Consider the following 12,200-nt stretch of genomic DNA (forward strand, 5'->3'; position numbering starts at 1 on the left):
CCTTCTGCCAGAGGTGGGTGGGCTGGCGAAAGGAGGAGCAGCTGGCCACTCGCTTTGAAAAAGCCAAAGCCAAAAAAAAAAAAAAGAGATAAAACAGAACAGGAAGAACAGGAAGGGATTTTATTATATTTTTAATGATTATTATTTTTATTATTACTATCTCTCGCTTTGCCACCGCACTTCCACACCGCTCCCGCTTTTTCTAATTTTTTTTTTTTTTGGAAGAGGGGTGTGTGTATCCGTGTTTGCAAAAGAGCTTGGGTGTCAAAGCCCGCTCCGCAGCCACCATTGGAGAGGAAAGCTCGGGAGGAAGGGCTGGCGAGACAGCCGCAGTGCGAGAGCCGGGCATGGACCCGTAGAGCATCCCTCGCCTGCATCCCGCTTGCCAGCTCGGCTGCCGGTCTCCCCCCGCCTTGCTGATTTAGAGGCGGGGGGGGGGGGGAGGAAGGGCTGGGGGAGGGAGGGAAGGGGTGATTTGGGAGGGGGGGGAGTGAAAACTGGAGCTGCGTTTCTCCCCCCTCCCTACCTCCCCCCCCGTCGCTCTGGGCGAGCCAGACACGGTTTGCCCAGTGCAGGGAGAGGGGCTCCGTGTTCCGCCTCCGTGGAGTATTTGGGATTGGAGAGAGACACACACGCGCGCACACACACACACACACACACACACACAGACCATCTGCAGTGTCAATGCGGCGCCTGCTCTGAAGACTGAAGTGGGGGGAAAAGGAGAGGAGGAAAAAAAATTATATATATATATATATATATCTCAAAACCCACCCAAAGCAAGCGAGGAACCTTCCCAGGTAAGGAGCCCCCCGCCCCGCCCGGGCAGCGGGGACTGGCGGGAGGATGCTCCGGAGGATGCCTCGGGAGGGATGCAGCGGTACCTGCCCTCCACACCTGGGAGGAATCGGGGGGAGGGCTGGGAGGCTCCCCCACCCCCCCGCAGCTTCTCCCCACCCCTGGGTGATGGGGAGGGGGTCGGGGCTGGCGGGCAGGGACCCCCGCGGGCAGCGGGGCTGAGCTGGGGGTGCTCGGGCACAGCCCCTCCGCCCCTCTCGGAGGATGCTGTGGGGACCCCCGGCATCCCTGACTCATCTCCATCCCCAGAGCGAAGGGGACGCGGTGCCCGGAGTGTCGTGTGTGTGTCCCCCAAGCCCCCCCGGGTCCCCGGTGGCTTTTCCTTCATGCACAAGGCTCAACTTTTCTCCCCGGAGGTAGCGGCTCCAGTGTCGCAGCCTGTCCCTAAGCACCCCCAGCCATCCCTGGCTGCGGATTTTCCTTCCCTCGCGGGGGAGGGGGGTATTTTCCCCTACTCGGTGCCCCAGAGCCTTCCCCGGGCGTTGGGCTGGAGGCATTTGCAAACTTTTCATGCTCCTGATAAGGTTGCAGCTGGATGGGGCTGGAGGCTGAGCCTTTTTCCCGGGGAGGATCAGAGATGGGGACAAGTGCCACCCTCGGGGGGGATCACCTAGGAGAGAACAGGGGACCCCCCCATCATTTCCCTTCTTGCAAGGTGCTGGAGAGTTTTGACTGCCCAAAATCCCGGCTGCAGAGTCAGCAGTGATAAAACCTCCCTCCCTCCGTGCATGTGTGTGTGCTGACACCGAAACCTGCGTATTGATGCTCTTCGTTTATCAGACATATGCCCTTAAATTATGTAGACAGGGAGAAGTGATCTAAACACCGAGCCGCACATGGTTTTGGTGGAAATATAATACTCCGGCAGCAGATGAGTTCCTCCCAGATAAACAAACCCGCTTGCTCAGCCCCAGCAGGGCTAAGTGCTCTTTGGGTTTGTAGTGGCTGCGTGTGCCTGCTACATACCCAGCCCAAAGGAAACCCTCCTCCTGGGGCCCCATCTGCTCCCCGGACTGGGAAGGGATACAGCATTTACCGTGTTGGATTTGGGTGTACGACCTTCAGGACTTGCCTTCGTGGAAGGGATCAGGTGGAAAATGCGTGGCCGTGCTCCTCTCCCGTAAAACTTCCACCCTGCGTCTGCTCCACTTTGCTTTCCAGCTCAGCTGCTGGGCAGCTGTGCCAAAGAGCTCACTGGAAACGCACCTGATTTTTCATGGCTTCCCTCCGCCACCGGGATGCGATATCTAGGATGCAAGGCTTTGGGGAAAACAGAAAGGATCTGAGGCTTCCCCGGTCATGAGCGGTTCAGAGAGGGGAGGTTTGGAGCGGGAGCCGTGGGACTGCTGGAGGATGCTCTTATTCTGGGGAACAATGATGATATCAGGGAATTTTTACAGCCGATGCAACCTCTCGCAGCCTCCTAGGGACTTATCTTAAGCATGCACCAGCCCTGCACAAATATCTTGGAAGGCGTGAAGCATGCTAACTTATTTTCTTTATCTGTCCTCTGTTTCACTCGGGTCTTGTTCATGGAAGCTGGTTAAATCCGCGAGCGGGTAGGGCTAGTGGAGCATGGGGTTGCTTTGCCTTCACGGTCTCTGTGATTTTAATTACAGCGTGTGCCTCCCAGTGTGAGATTAGGTGATTCCTCCCCCTGGTTAAGCCACTGTCTTAAGGTCTCAGGGATGCGAGCAGGGGTTTGTTTGTGGTTTAATTGCCTTGGGAAACGCGTGTGTGTTTGTTTGTGCGTGGGACCCTTCACTAGAGCCGGGCTTCAAGCGGTGCAACAGATGTGTGTCTGCATTTCGCGTGCAGCCAGGTTCAAACGTGCAAACCCACCCCAGTCACGAAAGCCTGGGATTTTCTCCCCTCCTCTGCCCAGACCCATCCTCCGTGGGGGTGTCTCCTTTGCGAAAGGACCAGTTGAAGGCTTTTCCTTTCTGTCCCATCTTAAATGCGCGGCGCTTGGTGATATCAATAAGATGCAAAATAAATGACAGCTGCATGATCTAAGTGTTGTTTATGTCCAAGATGGGTGTTTTTAAATACAAGCTGATGATCAATCACAGTGCTGTTGGGAAGCTTTTGCTTGATGATCAGAACTGCCTTGTAGGCACTGAAGGCTGGTGTTAAGTCTGTTCAGTGTGCAAGCTGGCACCTGGCTAGCAGAAGGGCGAGTGCTGCTGCAAATCCTAAGAGAGACGCTAAACTTCTCCATGGGGAGAGGAAATATTTGAGCCTTTCCTCATGCATTCACCTGCCAGCATCCCTCTCTCCACCCGCAGCGAGCCTAGTGCTAGACAGCCTGTGGATGTATCAAAGCGAAGGGCTCACCACAGGCACGAGAGCGACTGAGATCTGCTGCCGCAAAGGCAGAAACCGTCTTTGGCAGCCAGATCCCAGGGGGCAGCGGGTTGTTGGAGCTGGTTTTGTGTTGACTCCTCTACTTTTACCAGGTGAGGAGGGGAGGAGGGATGCTGGAACCCCTTTTGTGTTCTACCTTTTTCCTTTCACTGCTTTGCATTATCTCTGTCTCCCCATTTCTTCAGTGTTGAACGCTTGCAATAAAACCTACCTCCTTCCTGGAGTGCTGGGGTTTGATTTGTGCGCTCCCAACCCCAGGGTGAAAAGCCTTGCAAGGTATTAAGATGCTTGTGTACGCTGAGGGTTAATGCTGTGTAGCAAATAATTTCTTGTTTGAAAGGGAACTGTGAAAAGCTCCGTAAAAAGCTGAGACCGATGAAGTGCTCCGTGGTAGGAACCTGTGTGAGGAGGGTGTTAAAGCTTTTGAGTTTTGGAGTTAGCGGTGCCAGAGTTTGTGGCTTGGCATTGCCTACAGGTGTTTTTTAGCAAAATCGCATGCTGTCCTGGGGGTTGCTTGGCTCTTCTTGATTTATTATTCACAATATCCCCTTAAAGTGAGGTCCTGCGTGGCTGAGACTGAGACCACAAGTCAACCCTTTACAACCGCAGCGCTAGGACTCAAAAGTCTCATCTCTTGCCCATGAATCCCTCTCCCCAGCTAGGGGTGCAATTAGGATAATGACTGTTTCCCATAGCAGAGCCCTCAAACTGCTCGATGCTCAAATAAAAAGCCCTTTCTGGTCCGTACCAGTTTGACAAAAGGCTTCAGAGAGCTCTTTCTTACTTCTTCCTTCTTGCTTGGAAGACTCAGCTAATGGACACCAGAGGCTCCAGGCGCCCAAGGCAATGAGACTTCCCGTCTGTGCAGAGAGTCTGGGCAACCTACTGACATACTGCAGGGTATCAGTGATGAGCGTGTTTCCCTGCATGACTGCCTTCTGGCGAAAAACGCTTTATATCCCTTAAGTTTGAGCTCTCAAGGAGCCTACAACAACAACAGAAAAATATACTGAAATAAATACATGGGGCTCCTTAGATGTTTATCACTTGATCTCTGAAGTATTTTAAAACAGTGGTACAGGCTGGGAAACTGAGGCACGGAGAGGCAAAGGGCTCAGTCTGCATTTAACAATGAGAATTTTTACTCATTGCCATGAAATACAAACTGAATCCCGAGTGGTACTTGGAGATGAGAACGGTGAGTGTTCCCCTGCCCTTGAGCCTGTGCTTCAACAGCCAAGAACAGCGCTTGGTCAGAACAGGACACTTTGAAGCTTGAATTTTTTCCAGCTAAAATGACAAATGAGTGCTTTAAAATGAGAAAATATCGTCTTGGATTAGCACATTGGCCAGGATACAGCTGTGCTCCCATGAACCTTGATTCCTATCTCTTTAAAACTGAGTACTTTTAGTCTTCTTTGGGAATGGAGAGATCATCGCAAAAAATGAGATGTGTTGTGATACTGATAGATGTGGTGATTTTCTGGAACTGGCGTTCCTCTTTGGCTCATCCTACTGGAACTGTCTGGTTTTCTTTGCTCTTTGTTGGTGCATGTGCTCTACTAAATTTGCCTGGTCTTTGCTTGGTTGCACCTTGTCAGGTGCTAAGCAGCCACCCAGGTAAGAGATGCCAAGTCTCTGCCCTGCATCCCCTGCAATGGGAGCCAATGAAACGTGGCATCCATCCTGCAATCCTTTCATTTGGAAAAAAACCTCAAAACCCCTCTGTGAGCCCTTGGAGAGGCTCTGAAGACTTCGAACAGGTACTCCTGTATTTAGAAACCAAACGTTCACTTCATTTGAGACACTTGTAGTCCCTGCAGCTCAGTGCTCCTACAGACAGGAACCTTGCTGGGGACACATGTTCTTCAAAGGTGATTCCTGGAGCAGTGTCCCCATGGAGGAAGTTTTGCTGTAGTTGAATGTTCCCACCTGTTTCTAACTCGAATACTAATGTTTGTAGAAGGCTCCAAGTTCTCAGGGCTGAAGGAGAGCACTGATTGGGTTGACACCTCCATCCCTACTATGCTGCCGATCAGCAAGTAGCTTTGACCTTACTTAGGGGGAATTTCACTAGAAAGAGCGAAGTCATTTGCAGAGTCTGTGGCTTGCTTTTAATCCAGGCTTGGCTGCCGAGAAGACTTTCCAGTCTTAAATACCAGACCTGTATTTCAAGAAGCTGAGGTTCACAGGCTTCTTTTACATAGGAATAAAGAAAAACTGCCACTGAGTGTAGCTGGATTTGCACTGACGACCCAGAAGGAAGACCTTGCATTGCCATCTCTCTTGGTTTTCATGTCTGATCTCTGAGTTTCCTTCCAGCTATATTATCTACGTATGCATAGTCTGTCAGGGCTTTCCCACCAAGCCACTGGCAATAAATTTACGGGATCTGACTGGCAGTTGAATTTGCCTTGTCCTTCTGACAGAACGAATGTGTGGATCTAATGCAGATAATATGGGATAGGTTTCCATTACAGGCATTTGCATGATATATACTCACACACTCCCCCTTCCTCTGAGCTCGTGTGAGGGCTGGAGGAATAAATCTTGATGCTTGGTGAACCCTTGCAGCCAATGTTGAACCAAATGCATGTAAATATTTGCAAAATGAGCCACCCTGACCTGCTTGTTATTTCTCCTTGAACATAAAACACTACATGGGGGAGGAAATGCAAAGGTGGTGGAGGGTTTTTTTAATCCTGATATTGTTTTCCTTTGAAATAGTGAAGTGATCCTGGACTTGTGGACTGCATGTAGATGGTTAATATTTATATACTTGTTTCTTCTGAAGTGAGGAACGTGCACTTGCTACCAGCAGCCCCCCGATGCTCATTCATGAAGAGTCTGTCTACAGAGTGTCTCGGCATTAAACTGTTTGGTGATTTGAGTTTAGAGTTATAGGAATCGGAGCGACGAATTAGCAGTAAATCAAAGCCCGAATAGCTTCGTACTCAACTGCAGCAAGATTTAAATTAAAAATATCTTGCCGAGATGAAGTACTCATAAGTCAAGCACTGGTGTTGTGTCAGTTTGAGCTTCGGTGGCAAGAGCTCAACCCCTTTGAAACAGAAACCACGAGGAGCCCACATATTGATCCCCAGCTGAACTGGGAAATTGCCACTTCATTTCTTCCATTAAATGTTTTTTCTTTCCTTTCCTTTTCGTCTCGCCCCTGCTGCCCGCAGGGAAGGTGGTGGGAAGTTGGGAAAAGGTTTTCAGATTCACTGCACGTGCGTGTGTCCCTGTTTGACTTGGTTAGAACATATTTGATTGTGAAAAGGGTTTTATTTATTTTTTTTGTGACCAGGGATTTGTCTATAATGTAGTGCTGGAAAGAAAACTCACTTAGAGACTAAGGAGGTGTATCCTGTTACAATTGCCTGTTGATGGGATGGCAAGTGCTCAGTGTGCAACGCAGCTTTATTTTACTTTAGGGAAACTCATTCTGGGCTGCCAAAGGGAGACTTTGATTTGCCAGAGAGCTGCCCTATGGCCCTGAGCAAGTCTCTTGGCTTCTTGTCTCCTCATCTGTCAAATGGGGGTGGTCTTGTAGAAGTGACTGTCCCTTTAACCATCATCTAATAGTTGTTTTGCTCAAACAACCTTTATAAATGACTCACTTTTTCTAAGTGAGGGAACTCACTCACTAGCTTGAGGAATAGCATCACGTACATGGTTAATAGCCACTAAGAGCCACTGTCTCATCCCTGGGCAGTGTCACCACCTTCAGCTGACTGGGAAAAAGCTTTCAGAGATGGTGAGGGGCAGGTGAATGTTCTACACTAGGGGAAACGGCTCTGTCACCATGGCCCTGTTGGGAAAAGGAGGTGAGCAGGGAATGCAGCCATGCCAGTTGTGGAGCTAATCAAAAACTTTTGCTTGGATTTTTGTTTAGTGAGCAATTCAAGGCACACTTCCACCCCCTCTTCCTTCCCTCCGCCCTGCAACTCCATACTCTAATTAGGATGGACACGTTTGCTTGACTTGTTATCTCAAGAGAAGTGAGTTTCTGAGTTGTTTGGGGAAATTGCTTTTATTTGTCAGGGGTTTTGTACGCATTTCTGGTTCTTGCTAATAGCAGAGAAGCATGTGGAGTTTTGAAGCTGTTACCCTGAAACTGGTGTATGATGGGAGGATGGTATCTGCGTGTCTAGTTTTAGGGATCTCCTCTTTTTTGTTGCATCTCACCCTTTGCACTCTCCCCTTCGTGACGTCCTTCAGGCCAGAGGTGGGGGCAGTGTCCCCTGCCACAGACCCCTTTCCTTCCAGCTACCCTGGAGCCCTGGGACCTATTTGGAGGATTGCATTGACCTCAGTGTCTGGTGCTTTTGAGGCTGCATAACCCCATCACCTCTTGAACCCTAGGCTCTGCCTCTCCAGAGCGTGCAGCCACCTCCCCTAGCCACCTCTCCTGGGGAGAGGACAGTGGTCTGGGACAGCCTGGAGGGTGAGCTGTTGGTTCAGGTCCTGGCTGTGTCACCACCAAAGCCACCTTCAGGAGGGCATTTGCCTCCTCACCCTGAAGACGGCAGGATCAGCTCTGAGTTTTCCCTCTGCGCTTAGCTGCTATGGTGATGAGTTGCTATAGAAACACATAGTTAGCATTATTATTTATTATTGAAAGGTGCTTCTTTTCATCTCTTAAACGTCGGGTCATGCCAAGAAGCTTGATGCTGGGTGTAGGATGCTGCCCACCCTGTCCACACAGGTTGATGGGTTACGCTTCCCGGCAGTCCAGGCTTTAGCCACGGTGGAGGCAAGGAACCGTGCTGTGCTGGCCCAGCAGGCTGATCTGGTTAAACAAATCCCCCCAGTATGTTCCCGTCACAGGTTCCTTCCTTCGTCAGATCCATCCTTTGGAGGGGGATTTGAGCGAAGCGTTTCATTATAATGAGCTTAGTTATTTCCAAACTAGTAATCGCATGTCACCATTTGGTGCAAAGGGTTTGCGTTAAGTTCTTTAATAATATGTCTATTCATCCATCACAAATACTATATTCACAGGACCTTGTAGTGATTGCCTGGTAAATACCTTCTCTTATCTCTTCGCATGTGCTGTTCCTTGTTGTTTGCTGAAGCCCCCCAGCTCTCTGCAAACCCGTCCCTCTGCTCTGGGAGGCAGGGAAGCTCTTCTGGTGCTCCTGTCCCGGGCTCCTGCTCTGCCTGAACCCCCCTGCAGCTGGGCACCCAGCCAGGCTGTGCAGGGAAGGACCCTTGCAGCATGCAAGATGCCAAGGAGAGCAAATGGTGCTAAGGATAGAGCTAACTCTCACTTTCCAGCTGCTGTGGGTGGGGCAAAGCACATTTTGGGGGCTTCTCTTGCTTCCCAGAAATGGGTGTGATGACTAGGAGCAGGTATATTCTGTAGTCTGGGTGCTGAGCAATGCTCTGGCTGAGAGTTGCCACAGGGGGTCCTGCAAGGAGCCCGTTTATACAGAAATCTGAACGCATCCATCGGTTTGGGGAATGCATAGCTGCGAGGTACAGCAGGGATGGAAAGCCAGATGCTTGGGTGCCCTGCCTGCAGCCACCAGCTTCATGGCTTCCCCGCGAAGCTGGCAGTGCTGCAGAGGTGGCTCTGCAAGGAAACCTCCCTCTATCCGTGTCCTTCACACCCCGACAGCCCTGAAGATGCTGCAGCTGCTGCAGAAGGGTGGCTTGGGGGGGCCAGGAGGTGGGTGGCTGAGAGGATGATGAGATGTCTGGAAGCACTGGGAGGAACAGGGCTGCTTTCCCTCTCTGTCTGGGACAGTTACAGTGTAAACTGGAGGTGGAGGGCTCAGTTTTGCTTGCAGCAGCGATAAGCTGTGCGTTTCTTCCTTCTTCCCCATCCTAGCTCCAAAGAACTCCCTGGTGGATTTGGGAAAAAAAAAAAAAAAGGAAAAGAAAGAATAAAAAGAGAAAAAAATAAAAGAAAGCAACATAGTTTTTTTTTGATGCAGACTTAACAGCTTGGAGGTGAAGTTTCAGGGCTAGTTGATGGAGCTGGAGGGGGATTGCTCAGCCCCTCCTCTCACACTTGCTGCAGGTGCAGGGCTGGGCTCTCTGTGCAGCCGCTGCAGATGCTCCCCTGGGGGATGCACCCCTGTGGGGTGGGATGCAGGAATGGCTGGACCAGTGTAGGATGCTGGGTATGGAGGCACTAAAGAAGGGGAAAATCTCTGCTGTTGCTTGCAGAACATGGTTGTTGAAGTTCCCTGAATCCCTCCTGGTCTCCACCTTCCCCAACCTGCCAGGCTGAGGCTGGGAAACATCCTTTCCAGCCTTTGAGGAAACAAAAGGAGGCTTTTTAAAGCACTCCCTCGAGCAGGAATAAAACACCTTCCTTTGCAGAGCCTGTTTCATTGCTTGAAGTCAATCCCTTTGGGCTTTGTGTTCTTCTTCTTCGAAGCTGTGCTCCCTGCAGAGAAGAGAAAAATACACCCGGGGTGTGTGTGTGTGCAAGAACGGTGCTGGGAAGGGTGAGTGAGAGGAGAAGCATCCTTGGAAGTGTAGGTTGGAGGTAGAGGGACAGGTGAGGCAGGTCCACGGTGGGGGTCTGGAGGGCTTATTGCTCGCCCTTTCTGCCAGAAACCCCTGCAAACTGTTCCACAAGTGCAGTGTTCAGTCGTTAGCATTAAGGTCACGTCCAGCCCATCTCAGGGGTGTTAATGGTCAGGAGCATGCTACTGGGGTGGGAGATGCTCCTGCATGTCCTGTATATGCCAACTCCTCCTCTACTTCTGGTGCAATGAAAAATCGCACTAGTTGGGACCTTCCTTAAAGGACTGGGAATGGCTGTGGAAACGAAAGCTTGCTGTGTTTTAGTAGGGTCACTCATGTTGATGTGGTCCTGGAGGGGTCATGCTTCATTTCTGTTACTCCTTTTTCTCCATCCTGAGCTGCAGCCAGCTGCTTGGATACTGGGTTGGGCTGCTGATGCATTTGGAGAGAAATCATCCAAGGGATGGCATGGGCTTGACACTGGTGTAGGATGCCTCCTTGGATCCCACTAGCGGTGAGACCATCGAGTCTCAGATTTCTTTCCAAATCCCTGCCAAGAGAAGAGTCATTTTGGCTCATAGACTCGGAACATCTTCCATTTATCCCTGCTGGGCCTCTGTGGTGGCTCCAAGAGATGAGGATCTTCTTGCTTTGGCCCAGGGAGGACAGGAGGCTTGGGGCATCCTTGCAGCTGCACCAGACCCCCAGACTGGGGAGATGGAGAAGGGAGATAGGCAAGTTATGTGCAGCAGGAGCTGGGTGCTAGAACCAATGCCTATGAGAGCCATTCAGGAGGGGTTTTTTTATCTCCTGGACAACAGAGTTGCTGCCCTTGTCTGCTTCAGCAAGGCAAACAGCTTAAAGGGATGCTCTGAATGAAGGTAATAACTTTTAGGACAAATTTTGCTTTGCACAATATCTGAAAGAAAGCAGGAAAAGGAAATGGCAAGCGGGCATAATTAGGTAAGTATTATCCATTAGGAAGGGGAAGGAGACATCAAGTCGATTTCCATTTCCTTCTTATTTTACATGCCTGATTTTAACACCTCTCCAGGAGGTGGTGTGTGAAGTAGGTCTCTCCTTAGCTTGGAGAAGTAAATAATCAGAACATGATGTGCCTGAAGCTCTTCCCAAGCTTTCCAAATCTGGACTAAGCTGAGGATTTTTAGCAACTTCACAAGTCTGAGCTTTCCAGCATCCACGAGACCTGATAGGGATTTATTTCCCACCTTCACAATGGGAAACCATGGTGCAAGTGGGCAGCGGGGCTTGTGGCTTCTCATCGTAACCTGCTTGTCTGTACATATTTCTCTTTGTTTTACCTGTTCTACGTGAAATCAGGGATAACCCCTTTTCTCCTGGTTGCTTCCAAGTGTAAACCTGGGTGTTTGCAGTGTGAATCCCAGGCTGCCCAGGGAGGTGGTTGAGTCACCTTCCTTGGAGGGGTTTAAGGCACGGGTGGACGAGGTGCTGAGGGACATGGTTTAGTGTTTGGTAGGAATGGTTGGACTCGATGATCCAGTGGGTCTTTTCCAACCTGGTGATTCTATGATTCTATGATTCTATGAATCCATAGAGGTACCCTGTGCTGCACTGGGAAGTGTGGTAGGGCTGAGTCCCCACAAGCCACCACCTGGTCCACCCCTGCCTGATCCCAGCTTGTCTCCATCTCCTCTTGGCCATGGGACCTCCTCTTCATTCCCATGTACTCTCCCAGCTGGGCTTTCTGTTACCTCTTAGGATAACACATCGCAGCATGGGCTGCAATTACGGAGCCATCAGCGGGTGCCTGGAATATGTTTTGGCAAGGATGCGGGGTGGCTTGTGCACCAGCCTGCGGGAGAAGTGCTTGCCTCCCCCCTCGCCTGCCCCCGTGCTCTGTAGTTGGTAAGTGGTGTTATTAAAGGCTGTCGGGAACTGCTGTCATTGGCACAGTCAACGGCTGACACAAGGCAGCCCTCAGACTTTGACTCATCTGCAGCTCACACACATGCGCGCGCACACACACACTCTCTCTCTCTGTTATGCATCAGCCAGAGAAAAACAGTTTCTTACCCTTTTCCCAGCTGTTTGGGCCCTTTTTTGCATTCAGTTCAGAGAAGAAGCCTTTATTGTCCCAGAATATAAGGAGAAGATTTGGGTTGCATCATACTGCTTGCATGTGCCCAGCTCTCCTTCATTTGTAGTTGAAGTTGGGGTCCCTTTTTTCTTAAACACACCTACATGCATGCATCTATAAATGTATATATATTTATAAATATACATATACATATACATAAACCATACACATTTATACTCGCATTTCTACACACAAATGCAAAATGCACATGGTTAGAAAATGCTAATCTGTTCGCTTTGCACATTTTACAGATTGACGCTGATTTTTCCCACAGTTCAGGGAAGGTCTTGAAGGTCAAGGATGAGATTCCTAGGGAAGGAAAGCAGCTCAGCTGCACACGAAAGGTTTAGGAGGGATTTAGGGCAAATCC

The 12,200-nt window shown here is 50.2% G+C and overlaps 1 protein-coding gene across 1 annotated transcript in view; it reads left to right on the plus strand.

Moving 5' to 3' along the window:
• Positions 1–712: 712 nt before the first annotated feature.
• PLXNA4 (plexin A4) overlaps positions 713–12,200 on the plus strand; it is a 488,098-nt gene continuing 476,610 nt past the window's right edge. The window contains exon 1 of the mRNA XM_069860812.1: positions 713–800. The gene's annotated coding sequence lies outside the window, so the exon portion shown is untranslated. The remainder of the gene's footprint in view (positions 801–12,200) is intronic.

The sequence above is a fragment of the Phaenicophaeus curvirostris genome, chromosome 1 (assembly GCF_032191515.1).
Source record: "Phaenicophaeus curvirostris isolate KB17595 chromosome 1, BPBGC_Pcur_1.0, whole genome shotgun sequence".
NCBI classification, from domain to species: Eukaryota; Metazoa; Chordata; class Aves; order Cuculiformes; family Cuculidae; genus Phaenicophaeus; species Phaenicophaeus curvirostris.